Source organism: Engystomops pustulosus, chromosome 5 (assembly GCF_040894005.1).
Source record: "Engystomops pustulosus chromosome 5, aEngPut4.maternal, whole genome shotgun sequence".
Taxonomy (NCBI): Eukaryota; Metazoa; Chordata; class Amphibia; order Anura; family Leptodactylidae; genus Engystomops; species Engystomops pustulosus.
This window is the reverse complement of record NC_092415.1, coordinates 1596852-1611759: the sequence shown is the minus strand read 5'-3', so window position 1 is coordinate 1611759 and position 14908 is coordinate 1596852. Positions and strand designations below refer to the sequence as shown.

The 14908-nt window shown below is 44.5% G+C and overlaps 1 long non-coding RNA gene across 2 annotated transcripts; it reads left to right on the top strand.

Moving 5' to 3' along the window:
- The first annotated feature begins 12989 nt into the window (after positions 1–12989).
- LOC140132336 (uncharacterized) lies at positions 12990–13999 on the top strand. Of its 2 annotated transcripts, XR_011855593.1 has the most exons (3): positions 12990–13004; positions 13527–13679; positions 13843–13999. It is a non-coding gene; the product is annotated as an uncharacterized lncRNA (long non-coding RNA). The 2 variants fall into 2 exon arrangements; XR_011855592.1 differs by lacking the exon at positions 12990–13004 and having other exon boundaries at positions 13011–13679.
- The last annotated feature ends 909 nt before the right edge of the window (positions 14000–14908 follow it).

The following is a 14908-nucleotide window of genomic DNA, read 5'->3' as shown; positions in this document are numbered from 1 at the left end:
GTCTTCTGTAGTTACCTCTCTATTACACAGGTGTCTTCTGTAGTTACCTCTCTATTACACAGGAGTCTTCTGTAGTTACCTCTCTATTACACCGGTGTCTTCTGTAGTTACCTCTCTATTACACAGGTGTCTTCTGTAGTTACCTCTCTATTACACAGGAGTCTTCTGTAGTTACCCCTCTATTACAGAGGAGTCTTCTGTAGTTACCCCTCTATTACACAGGAGTCTTCTGTAGTTACCTCTCTATTACACAGGTGTCTTCTGTAGTTACCTCTCTATTACACAGGAGTCTTCTGTAGTTACCTCTCTATTACACAGGAGTCTTCTGTAGTTACCTCTCTATTACACAGGTGTCTTCTGTAGTTACCCCTCTATTACACAGGAGTCTTCTGTAGTTACCTCTCTATTACACAGGTGTCTTCTGTAGTTACCCCTCTATTACACAGGAGTATTCTGTAGTTACCCCTCTATTACAGAGGAGTCTTCTGTAGTTACCTCTCTATTACACCGGTGTCTTCTGTAGTTACCTCTCTATTACACAGGTGTCTTCTGTAGTTACCCCTCTATTACACAGGTGTCTTCTGTAGTTACCCCTCTATTACACAGGAGTATTCTGTAGTTACCCCTCTATTACACAGGAGTATTCTGTAGTTACCCCTCTATTACACAGGTGTCTTTTGTAGTTACCCCTCTATTACACAGGTGTCTTCTGTAGTTACCCCTCTATTACAGAGGTGTCTTCTGTAGTTACCCCTCTATTACAGAGGTGTCTTCTGTAGTTACCTCTCTATTACACAGGTGTCTTCTGTAGTTACCTCTCTATTACAGGGGAGTCTTCTGTAGTTACCCCTCTATTACAAAGGAGTCTTCTGTAGTTACCCCTTTATTACACAGGAGTCTTCTGTAGTTACCCCTCTATTACACAGGTGTCTTCTGTAGTTACCCCTCTATTACACAGGAGTCTTCTGTAGTTACCCCTCTATTACAGAGGTGTCTTCTGTAGTTACCCCTCTATTACACAGGTGTCTTCTGTAGTTACCCCTCTATTACAGAGGTGTCTTCTGTAGTTACCCCTCTATTACACAGGTGTCTTCTGTAGTTACCCCTCTATTACACAGGAGTATTCTGTAGTTACCCCTCTATTACACAGGAGTCTTCTGTAGTTACCTCTCTATTACAGGGGAGTCTTTTGTAGTTACCTCTCTATTACACAGGTGTCTTCTGTAGTTACCCCTCTATTACACAGGTGTCTTCTGTAGTTACCTCTCTATTACAGGGGAGTCTTTTGTAGTTACCTCTCTATTACACAGGTGTCTTCTGTAGTTACCTCTCTATTACACAGGAGTCTTCTGTAGTTACCCCTCTATTACACCGGTGTCTTCTGTAGTTACCCCTCTATTACACAGGTGTCTTCTGTAGTTACCCCTCTATTACAAAGGAGTCTTCTGTAGTTACCCCTCTATTACACAGGTGTCTTCTGTAGTTACCCCTCTATTACACAGGAGTATTCTGTAGTTACCCCTCTATTACACAGGAGTCTTATGTAGTTACCCCTCTATTACAGGGGAGTCTTCTGTAGTTACCTCTCTATTACACAGGTGTCTTCTGTAGTTACCTCTCTATTACAGAGGAGTCTTCTGTAGTTACCTCTCTATTACACCGGTGTCTTCTGTAGTTACCTCTCTATTACACAGGTGTCTTCTGTAGTTACCTCTCTATTACAGGGAAGTCTTCTGTAGTTACCCCTCTATTACACAGGTGTCTTCTGTAGTTACCCCTCTATTACAGAGGTGTCTTCTGTAGTTACCCCTCTATTACATAGGAGTCTTCTGTAGTTACCTCTCTATTACACCGGTGTCTTCTGTAGTTACCTCTCTATTACACAGGAGTCTTCTGTAGTTACCTCTCTATTACACCGGTGTCTTCTGTAGTTACCTCTCTATTACACAGGAGTCTTCTGTAGTTACCCCTCTATTACACAGGTGTCTTCTGTAGTTACCCCTCTATTACGTAGGAGTCTTCTGTAGTTACCTCTCTATTACACACGTGTCTTCTGTAGTTACCTCTCTATTACACAGGTGTCTTCTGTAGTTACCCCTCTATTACACAGGAGTCTTCTGTAGTTACCCCTCTATTACACAGGTGTCTTCTGTAGTTACCCCTCTATTACACAGGAGTCTTCTGTAGTTACCCCTCTATTACACAGGTGTCTTCTGTAGTTACCCCTCTATTACACAGGAGTATTCTGTAGTTACCCCTCTATTACACAGGTGTCTTCTGTAGTTACCCCTCTATTACAAAGGAGTCTTCTGTAGTTACCCCTCTATTACACAGGTGTCTTCTGTAGTTACCCCTCTATTACACAGGAGTATTCTGTAGTTACCCCTCTATTACAGAGGAGTCTTCTGTAGTTACCTCTCTATTACACCGGTGTCTTCTGTAGTTACCTCTCTATTACACAGGTGTCTTCTGTAGTTACCTCTCTATTACAGGGAAGTCTTCTGTAGTTACCCCTCTATTACACAGGTGTCTTCTGTAGTTACCCCTCTATTACATAGGAGTCTTCTGTAGTTACCTCTCTATTACACCGGTGTCTTCTGTAGTTACCTCTCTATTACACAGGAGTCTTCTGTAGTTACCTCTCTATTACACCGGTGTCTTCTGTAGTTACCTCTCTATTACACAGGAGTCTTCTGTAGTTACCCCTCTATTACACAGGTGTCTTCTGTAGTTACCCCTCTATTACATAGGAGTCTTCTGTAGTTACCTCTCTATTACACACGTGTCTTCTGTAGTTACCTCTCTATTACACAGGTGTCTTCTGTAGTTACCCCTCTATTACACAGGAGTCTTCTGTAGTTACCCCTCTATTACAGAGGTGTCTTCTGTAGTTACCTCTCTATTACACAGGAGTATTCTGTAGTTACCTCTCTATTACACAGGAGTATTCTGTAGTTACCTCTCTATTACACAGGAGTATTCTGTAGTTACCTCTCTATTACACAGGTGTCTTCTGTAGTTACCCCTCTATTACACAGGAGTCTTCTGTAGTTACCCCTCTATTACACAGGTGTCTTCTGTAGTTACCCCTCTATTACACAGGAGTATTCTGTAGTTACCCCTCTATTACAGAGGAGTCTTCTGTAGTTACCTCTCTATTACACCGGTGTCTTCTGTAGTTACCTCTCTATTACACAGGTGTCTTCTGTAGTTACCCCTCTATTACACAGGTGTCTTCTGTAGTTACCCCTCTATTACACAGGAGTATTCTGTAGTTACCCCTCTATTACACAGGAGTCTTCTGTAGTTACCTCTCTATTACACAGGAGTCTTCTGTAGTTACCTCTCTATTACACAGGAGTATTCTGTAGTTACCCCTCTATTACACAGGAGTATTCTGTAGTTACCCCTCTATTACACAGGTGTCTTTTGTAGTTACCCCTCTATTACACAGGTGTCTTCTGTAGTTACCCCTCTATTACAGAGGTGTCTTCTGTAGTTACCCCTCTATTACAGAGGTGTCTTCTGTAGTTACCTCTCTATTACACAGGTGTCTTCTGTAGTTACCTCTCTATTACAGGGGAGTCTTCTGTAGTTACCCCTCTATTACACAGGTGTCTTCTGTAGTTACCTCTCTATTACACAGGTGTCTTCTGTAGTTACCCCTCTATTACACAGGAGTCTTCTGTAGTTACCCCTTTATTACACAGGAGTCTTCTGTAGTTACCCCTCTATTACACAGGAGTCTTCTGTAGTTACCTCTCTATTACACAGGAGTCTTCTGTAGTTACCCCTCTATTACAGAGGTGTCTTCTGTAGTTACCCCTCTATTACACAGGAGTATTCTGTAGTTACCCCTCTATTACACAGGAGTCTTCTGTAGTTACCTCTCTATTACAGGGGAGTCTTTTGTAGTTACCTCTCTATTACACAGGTGTCTTCTGTAGTTACCCCTCTATTACACAGGTGTCTTCTGTAGTTACCTCTCTATTACAGGGGAGTCTTTTGTAGTTACCTCTCTATTACACAGGTGTCTTCTGTAGTTACCTCTCTATTACACAGGAGTCTTCTGTAGTTACCCCTCTATTACACCGGTGTCTTCTGTAGTTACCCCTCTATTACACAGGTGTCTTCTGTAGTTACCCCTCTATTACAAAGGAGTCTTCTGTAGTTACCCCTCTATTACACAGGTGTCTTCTGTAGTTACCCCTCTATTACACAGGAGTATTCTGTAGTTACCCCTCTATTACAGAGGAGTCTTCTGTAGTTACCTCTCTATTACACCGGTGTCTTCTGTAGTTACCTCTCTATTACACAGGTGTCTTCTGTAGTTACCCCTCTATTACACAGGTGTCTTCTGTAGTTACCCCTCTATTACATAGGAGTCTTCTGTAGTTACCTCTCTATTACACCGGTGTCTTCTGTAGTTACCTCTCTATTACACAGGAGTCTTCTGTAGTTACCTCTCTATTACACCGGTGTCTTCTGTAGTTACCTCTCTATTACACAGGTGTCTTCTGTAGTTACCCCTCTATTACACAGGTGTCTTCTGTAGTTACCTCTCTATTACACAGGTGTCTTCTGTAGTTACCTCTCTATTACACAGGTGTCTTCTGTAGTTACCCCTCTATTACACAGGTGTCTTCTGTAGTTACCCCTCTATTACACAGGTGTCTTCTGTAGTTACCCCTCTATTACACAGGTGTCTTCTGTAGTTACCCCTCTATTACACAGGTGTCTTCTGTAGTTACCCCTCTATTACACAGGTGTCTTCTGTAGTTACCCCTCTATTACACAGGTGTCTTCTGTAGTTACCCCTCTATTACACAGGTGTCTTCTGTAGTTACCCCTCTATTACACAGGTGTCTTCTGTAGTTACCCCTCTATTACACAGGTGTCTTCTGTAGTTACCCCTCTATTACACAGGTGTCTTCTGTAGTTACCCCTCTATTACACAGGTGTCTTCTGTAGTTACCCCTCTATTACACAGGAGTCTTCTGTAGTTACCTCTCTATTACACCGGTGTCTTCTGTAGTTACCTCTCTATTACACAGGAGTCTTCTGTAGTTACCTCTCTATTACACCGGTGTCTTCTGTAGTTACCTCTCTATTACACCGGTGTCTTCTGTAGTTACCTCTCTATTACACAGGAGTCTTCTGTAGTTACCCCTCTATTACACAGGTGTCTTCTGTAGTTACCCCTCTATTACATAGGAGTCTTCTGTAGTTACCTCTCTATTACACACGTGTCTTCTGTAGTTACCTCTCTATTACACCGGTGTCTTCTGTAGTTACCTCTCTATTACACAGGAGTCTTCTGTAGTTACCCCTCTATTACACAGGTGTCTTCTGTAGTTACCCCTCTATTACACAGGAGTCTTCTGTAGTTACCTCTCTATTACACCGGTGTCTTCTGTAGTTACCCCTCTATTACAGAGGAGTCTTCTGTAGTTACCCCTCTATTACACAGGAGTCTTCTGTAGTTACCCCTCTATTACAGAGGTGTCTTCTGTAGTTACCCCTCTATTACACAGGTGTCTTCTGTAGTTACCCCTCTATTACACAGGTGTCTTCTGTAGTTACCCCTCTATTACACCGGTGTCTTCTGTAGTTACCTCTCTATTACAGAGGAGTCTTCTGTAGTTACCCCTCTATTACACCGGTGTCTTCTGTAGTTACCCCTCTATTACACAGGAGTCTTCTGTAGTTACCCCTCTATTACACAGGTGTCTTCTGTAGTTACCCCTCTATTACACCGGTGTCTTCTGTAGTTACCTCTCTATTACAGAGGAGTCTTCTGTAGTTACCCCTCTATTACACAGGTGTCTTTTGTAGTTACCCCTCTATTACACAGGTGTCTTCTGTAGTTACCCCTCTATTACACAGGTGTCTTCTGAAGTTACCTCTCTATTACACAGGTGTCTTCTGTAGTTACCCCTCTATTACACCGGTGTCTTCTGTAGTTACCCCTCTATTACAGAGGAGTCTTCTGTAGTTACCCCTCTATTACACAGGTGTCTTCTGTAGTTACCCCTCTATTACACAGGAGTCTTCTGTTGTTACCCCTCTATTACACCGGTGTCTTCTGTAGTTACCTCTCTATTACAGAGGAGTCTTCTGTAGTTACCCCTCTATTACACAGGTGTCTTCTGTAGTTACCTCTCTATTACAGAGGAGTCTTTTGTAGTTACCCCTCTATTACACAGGTGTCTTCTGTAGTTACCCCTCTATTACATAGGAGTCTTCTGTAGTTACCCCTCTATTACACAGGTGTCTTTTGTAGTTACCTCTCTATTACACAGGTGTCTTCTGTAGTTACCTCTCTATTACACAGGTGTCTTCTGTAGTTACCCCTCTATTACACAGGTGTCTTCTGTAGTTACCCCTCTATTACACAGGTGTCTTCTGTAGTTACCCCTCTATTACACAGGTGTCTTCTGTAGTTACCCCTCTATTACACAGGAGTCTTCTGTAGTTACCTCTCTATTACAGAGGAGTCTTCTGTAGTTACCCCTCTATTACACAGGTGTCTTCTGTAGTTACCCCTCTATTACAGAGGAGTCTTCTGTAGTTACCTCTCTATTACACAGGTGTCTTCTGTAGTTACCCCTCTATTACACAGGTGTCTTCTGTAGTTACCCCTCTATTACACAGGTGTCTTCTGTAGTTACCCCTCTATTACAGAGGTGTCTTCTGTAGTTACCCCTCTATTACACAGGAGTCTTCTGTAGTTACCTCTCTATTACACAGGTGTCTTCTGTAGTTACCCCTCTATTACACAGGAGTCTTCTCTAGTTACCCCTCTATTACACAGGTGTCTTCTGTAGTTACCCCTCTATTACACAGGTGTCTTCTGTAGTTACCCCTCTATTACACAGGAGTCTTCTGTAGTTACCCCTCTATTACACAGGAGTCTTCTGTAGTTACCCCTCTATTACACAGGTGTCTTCTGTAGTTACCTCTCTATTACAGAGGAGTCTTCTGTAGTTACCCCTCTATTACACAGGTGTCTTCTGTAGTTACCCCTCTATTACACAGGAGTCTTCTGTAGTTACCTCTCTATTACACAGGAGTCTTCTCTAGTTACCCCTCTATTACACAGGTGTCTTCTGTAGTTACCCCTCTATTACACAGGTGTCTTCTGTAGTTACCCCTCTATTACACAGGAGTCTTCTGTAGTTACCTCTCTATTACACAGGAGTCTTCTGTAGTTACCCCTCTATTACAGAGGTGTCTTCTGTAGTTACCCCTCTATTACACAGGAGTATTCTGTAGTTACCCCTCTATTACACAGGTGTCTTCTGTAGTTACCCCTCTATTACACAGGTGTCTTCTGTAGTTACCCCTCTATTACACAGGTGTCTTCTGTAGTTACCCCTCTATTACACAGGTGTCTTCTGTAGTTACCCCTCTATTACAGAGGTGTCTTCTGTAGTTACCCCTCTATTACACAGGTGTCTTCTGTAGTTACCCCTCTATTACACAGGTGTCTTTTGTAGTTACCTCTCTATTACACAGGTGTCTTCTGTAGTTACCCCTCTATTACACAGGAGTATTCTGTAGTTACCCCTCTATTACACAGGAGTCTTCTGTAGTTACCCCTCTATTACAGAGGAGTCTTCTGTAGTTACCCCTCTATTACAGAGGTGTCTTCTGTAGTTACCTCTCTATTACAGAGGAGTCTTCTGTAGTTACCCCTCTATTACAGAGGTGTCTTCTGTAGTTACCCCTCTATTACAGATGAGTCTTCTGTAGTTACCCCTCTATTACAGAGGTGTCTTCTGTAGTTACCCCTCTATTACAGAGGTGTCTTCTGTAGTTACCCCTCTATTACAGATGAGTCTTCTGTAGTTACCCCTCTATTACACAGGAGTATTCTGTAGTTACCCCTCTATTACACAGGTGTCTTCTGTAGTTACCCCTCTATTACAGAGGTGTCTTCTGTAGTTACCCCTCTATTACAGGGGAGTCTTCTGTAGTTACCCCTCTATTACACAGGTGTCTTCTGTAGTTACCTCTCTATTACACAGGTGTCTTCTGTAGTTACCCCTGCTTTATTAGCACCCTGCATGGACAGTATAGAAGCCAAGGACATGGACTGACTTGCCGTTCAGGAGGCTTGGAAAGCTGGGTGACAACCTTTAGGGTTATAACTCATGTATAATGTGTCACCCAACTTTTCTAGAACCTTGTATGGATAGTATAGGAGCCATGGACAAAGGGTGACTTGCCATTCAGTGGTCTGGGAAAGCTCGGTGACAACCTCTCTGGTTATAGCTCATTTATAGGGTGTCATCCAACAGCTGTATGGAGACTATAAGAGCCATGAACATATTGTGACTTGCCATTCAGTAGTTTTGGAAAGCTGTGTGACAACCTCTCCGGTTACAGCTCATAACCCTGCATGGACAGTATAGGAGCCATGGACAAAGTGTGACTTGCCACTGGGGTTATGATTCGTGTATAAGGTCTCACCCAGCTTTCCTAGCACCCTTTATTGAATGTGTAGGGAATATGGGAAGAATGTGATTTGCCATTCAGGAGGCTTGGAGACTGGGTGACAACTTCTAGGCCTCTAGGGTCATAGCTCATTTATAAGCGGTCACACTGCTTTCCTAAAACCCTGTATGGACAGTGTTGGAGATATGGGCCGGGTGACAGCATATATATAAGGTTTCACCTAGAGTCCTATCACCCTGTATGGTTAGCATAGGAGCAACTTACATAGGGAAATTTGCCTTTCAGGGGCCTGGGAAAGCTGGGTGACCAGCTCTAGGTTTATAGATTTCAAATGAGGTGTCACTAAGCTTTCCTAGCACCCTGTATGGACAAAGTAGAAGATATGGGCAGAGTGTAATTTGCCATTCAGGAGGCTGGACAAGCTGGGTGACAACCTGGGGTTATAGCTCATTTATATGGTGTCACCCAACTTTCCTAGAAACCTGTATGAACAGTGTAGGAGATATGGACAGAGTGCGATTTACCATTCAAGAGGCTGGGAAAGCTTGGTGACAACTTCTAGGCCTCTAGGGTTATAGCTTATGTATAATGTTTCACCCAGCTTTCCTAGAACCCTGTATGGACAGTATAGGAGCCACAGACATATGGTGACTTGCCATTCAGGAGGCTTGGAAATCTGGGTGACTACCTCTATAGTTATAGCTCATTTATAATGTGTCACCCAACTTTCGTAGAACCCTGTGTGGACAATGTACAAAATATGGACTGAACGTGATTTGCCATTCAGAAGACTGGGAAAGCTGGGTGCTAAGCTCTAGGGTTATAGCTCATTTATAAGGTGTACCCCTAGAACCCTGTATGGACAGTGCAGGAGATAAAGGCACATGGCAAATAGCTATTCAGGAGTCTGGGAAAGCTTGGTGACATTCTCTCGGATTATAATCCATATATAAACTGTCACCCAGCTTTCCTAGCACCCTGCATGGTGACTATATGAGCCATGGACATATTGTGACTTGCCATTTAGTAGCCTAGGAAAGCTGGGTGAAAACCTCTACAGTTAAAGCTCATTTATAGCTTTCCTAGCACCCTGAATGGACAATATAGGAGCCATGGACAAAGGGTGACTTGCCATTCAGGAGGCTGGTAACCCTTATATAGCTCCTATATAAGCTGTCACCCAGCTTCCTTAGGACCCTGTATGGACAGTACAGGAGATATAGGCACAGCACGAATAGCCAGCCATTCAGGAGGCTGGGAAAGCTGGGTGATATTCTATAGGATTATAGCTCATATATAAACTGTAACCCAGCTTTCCTAGCACCCTGTATGGACAGTGTAGGAGATATGGGCAGAGTGTGATTTGCCATTATGGAGGCTGGAAAATCTGGGTGACAACCTCTAGGCCTCTAGGGTTATAGCTCATATGTAAGGTGTCACCCTGCTTTCTTAGCACCCTGTATAGACAGTATAGAAGCCAAGGACATATGCTTACTTGCCATTCAGGAGGCTAGGAAAGCTGGGTGACAACCTTTAGGGTTATAGCTCATGTATAAGGTGTCACCCAACTTTCCTAAAACCCTGTATGGACAGTATAGGAGCCACGGACAAAGGGTGACTTGCCACTCAGGGGGCTAAGAAAGCTTGGTGACTCCCTCTGGAGTTATAATTCATGTATAATGTCTCACCCAGCTTTCCTAGCATGTGTCATTGATTGTGTAGGGGAAATGGGCAGAAGGTGATTTGCTTTTCAGGAGGCTTGAAAAACTGGGTGAAAACTTCTAGGCCTCTAGGGTCATAGCTCATTTATAAGTGGTCACCCAGCTTTCCTAAAGCCCTGTATGGACAGCGTAGAAGATATGGGCACAGGGTGACTTGCCATTCAGCAAGCTAGGAAAGCCGGTGTCACCCAGATTCCTATCACCCTGTATGGTTAGTATAGGAGCCACTTACATAGGGGAATTATCCTTTCAGGGGCCTGGGAAAGCTGGGTTACAACCTCGGGCTATACCTCATTTAAAAGGTGTCACCCAGCTTTCCTAGCACCCTGTATGAACAGTGTAGGTAAATATGGCAACAGTGCGACTTGTAATTAAGAAGGCTAGGAAAGTTGGGTGACAAACTCTAGGGTTATAGCTTATGTATACGGTTTCACCCAGCTTTCCCAGCACCCTGTATGGACAGTATAGGAGCCACAGACATAAGGTGACTTGCCATTCAGGAGGCTTGGAAATCTGGGTGACTACCTCTAGAGTTATAGCTCATTTATAATGTGTCACCCAACTTTCGTAGAACCCTGTGTGGACAACGTACAAAATATGGACTGACTGTGATTTGCTATTCAGAAGATTGGGAAAGCTGGGTGCTAAGTTATAGGGTTCTCATTTATGAGGTGTACCTCAGCTTTCCTAGAACCCTGTATGGACAGTGCAGGACGGCAAATAGCCATTCAGGAGTCTGGGAAAGCTTTGTGACATTCTCTTGGATTATAGTTAATATATAAGCTGTCACCTAGCTTTCCTATCACCCTGTATGGTGACTATATAAGCCATGGACATATTGTGACTTGCCATTCAGTAGCCTGGGAAAGCTGGGTGAAAACCTCTACAGTTATAGCTCATTTATAAGGTGTCACCTAGCTTTCCTAGCACCCTGTATGGACAATATAGGAGCCACGGATAAAGGGTGACTTGACATTCTGGAGGCTGGGAAAGCTGAATGACAACCTACAGGGTTATAGCTCATGTATAAGATGTCCCCCAGCCTTCCTAGAACCCTTTATGAACAGTGCAGGAGATAAAGGCATAGGGCGAATAGCCATTCAGGAGGCTGGGAAAGCTGGGTGACATTTTATAGGATTATAGCTCTTATATAAGCTGTCACCCAGCTTCCTTAGAACCATATATGGACAGTGTAGGAGATATGAGAAAAGGGTGATTTGCCCTTCAGGAGGCTTGGAAAGCTAAGTGACAGTACAGGATTATAGCTGTATGGACAGTATAGCAGCCACAGACATAGGATGACTTGCCATTTCAGGTGCTGGGAAAGCTGGGTGACAACCTCCAGGGTTACAGCTGACATATAAGTTGTCACCCAGCTTTCCTGGCACCCTGTATGGACTGTGTAGAGGCCATGGACACAGGATGACTTGTCATTCAGTGGTCTAGGAAAGCTGTATGACACCCTCTAGGACTCAAGCTAATATATAGAAGTGTCACCCAGCTTTCCTGGCACACTGTTTGACAGTGTTGGAGCCATGTGAACAGGTTGATTTGCCATTTAGGAGCCTGGGAAAGCTGGGTGAAAACCTCTACAGTTATAGCTCATTTATAAGGTGTCACCTAGCTTTCCTAGCACCCTGTATGAACAATATAGGAGCCACGGATAAAGGGTGACTTGACATTCTGGATGCTGGGAAAGCTGAATGACAACCTACAGGGTTATAGCTCATGTATAAGATGTCCCCCAGCCTTCCTAGAACCCTTTATGAACAGTGCAGGAGATAAAGGCATAGGGCGAATAGCCATTCAGGAGGCTGGGAAAGCTGGGTGACATTTTATAGGATTATAGCTCTTATATAAGCTGTCACCCAGCTTCCTTAGAACCATATATGGACAGTGTAGGAGATATGAGAAAAGGGTGATTTGCCCTTCAGGAGGCTTGGAAAGCTAAGTGACAGTACAGGATTATAGCTGTATGGACAGTATAGCAGCCACAGACATAGGATGACTTGCCATTTCAGGTGCTGGGAAAGCTGGGTGACAACCTCCAGGGTTACAGCTGACATATAAGTTGTCACCCAGCTTTCCTGGCACCCTGTATGGACTGTGTAGAGGCCATGGACACAGGATGACTTGTCATTCAGTGGTCTAGGAAAGCTGTATGACACCCTCTAGGACTCAAGCTAATATATAGAAGTGTCACCCAGCTTTCCTGGCACACTGTTTGACAGTGTTGGAGCCATGTGAACAGGTTGATTTGCCATTTAGGAGTCTGGGAAAGCTGGGTGACAACCTCTACAGTTATAGCTCATAAGGTGTCAACACAGGACAATACAGGAGACATGGACAAAGGGTTACTTGCCATTCAGGAGCCTGGGAAAGCTGGGTGAAAACCGCTAGGGTTATATCTCATATATAAGCTGTCACCCAGCTTTCCTAGAACCCTGTATGGACAGTGCAGGAGATATGGGCACAGAGCGACTTGTCATTCAGCAGCCTGGGAAAGCTGTGTGATAACCTATAGGGCTATAGCTCATGTATAAGGTGTCACCCAGCTTTCCTAGGACACCACAGGCTTCATCTGTTATTTCACTGACATCTCCTGTCACAATGAGGTTTGGACAACTGGGCGGAGTCAAGGTTAACGGGAGACGCCCACTTCACATTGATCGTCTTCACTAATGGCGACGTCCGTAAACTGCGATCACAAAACATATGAAATATAAGAGGGAACAGAGCAGCCAATCACTGCGCAGCTGTCATTCTGGAATCACGTAGTGAGAGATGAAAGCCGTGCTGTGATTGGCTGCTATGGGCTCTCAGGTAAAATGTCCTCCATTTTCCCCCCATTCAGCTTGTTATTAAAGTAACGCTTCATATAATCCTCTTGGTCCTCACTCCCGCCCTCCCCTTAGCCATGGCGACTCTAGTGTTTTGGACAACAACTAATATGGCGGCCGCTTCAGCTTCTCATACAGGACGGCGGCCATATTGGTTCTCAGATTTTCGCAAGACGTATTAGGCCTCATTTATCAAAACTGTCCACAGCAACCAATCACAGCGCAGTGTATCAGACGAGAGCTGAGCTGTGATTGGCTGTTTACCTGTTTTGCGGCTCACGCGATGCGCACGGAGACTTCTGGTCCTGGGCACCGCACTGCTCCGGGATCAGGAGAATGGCCGGGACCACAGAGAACGGAATGTCCAGGCCATTGTGGTGACATCACGGCTCTATGACATCATAGAGTATGCAAATTAACTCCAGTCACTGACATCATAAGGAGACCACGCCTCCTCTTCTGTGTGATGTCACTTGGGTCCCATCCAATAAATATCCTCCCACAGCGGCCGCGGGCAGCTGTTTTCCCCCGGACATCATCCTGTGAGATCCTGTGTACATCATGGCGTCAAGAAGGAAGAGCGACCACAGCGCCCCCCGCAGGCGACGCAGAACCAGGAGGGCTCGCCATGCCAAGCGCCACACTGCCCGTAGAACAGGTCAATAGCCAACCCCACCAGCTGCCCCACCCACTGCCCTGGGTGCCCCTTCCAGCCTCCAGCCCCATGTACCCCCCCCCCCCAGCCCCCCTGTGACACCCCCCCCTCCACCCCTGTGTACCCCCAAATATGCACAATCTCATGTCTTCTTCTCTATTCGCAGTTCACAGACGCAGGCGTCGTCGCACATAGAGGGAGGACGTCGCAGAAGGATCGAGCCGCCGTCCGCCCCCTGAAAGCAAAGAACCGGAAAACCAAAGAAACTCGTTACTAGTTGCAGTTCAGGGGCCTAAGACCTAATAAACATAATAAGCAGCGGATTCTGGCGTTTTGTGGTTACTTTACTTAAATAAAAGCGTAACAGGTTCTCTGGGGAAGTACTGGCCCTTTATTGGTTAAAGGGGTTCTCTACTCTGTTACAAACCCTTTAAGGGTTAATATTAAAAGTGTTCTCTAATATGGCATTACACACCCTTCTAGGGTTAAAGGGGTTGTCCTTACACTGCAGGTACAGTGATCTCCCATGGTGCATTGTGTCATGCAGGGGGCGGAGCCTGTGCGGCTGCTGTTATGTGGTAGTCACTGGCTGAGGTAATACATGGTGGGTACAGATAAGGCTTAGATACACGGCCACCAATAGCCAAAAGGTTCCTTGTACACATTTTTGGAGCAATTGGTGAGGAGCAGATCACACCCCCCCCCCCACCCCTCATACAAGGTCCATGTGACTATATGAAGGTCCATACAAAGTCCATGCGACTATATGAAGGTCCATGTGACTATATGAAGGTCCATGTGACTATATGAAGGTCCATGTGACTATATGAAGGTTCATACAAAGTCCATGCGACTATATGAAGGTCCATACAAAGTCCATGCGACTATATGAAGGTCCATACAAGGTCCATGTGACTATAAGAAGGTCCATACAAGATCCATGTGACTATATGAAGGTCCATACAAAGTTCATGTGACTATAAGAAGGTCCATACAAAGTCCATGTGACTATAAGAAGGTCCATACAAGATCCATGTGACTATATGAAGGTCCATACAAAGTTCATGTGACTATAAGAAGGTCCATACAAAGTCCATGTGACTATAAGAAGGTCCATACAAGATCCATGTGACTATATGAAGGTCCATACAAAGTTCATGTGACTATAAGAAGGTCCATACAAAGTCCATGTGACTATAAGAAGGTCCATACAAGATCCATGTGACTATATG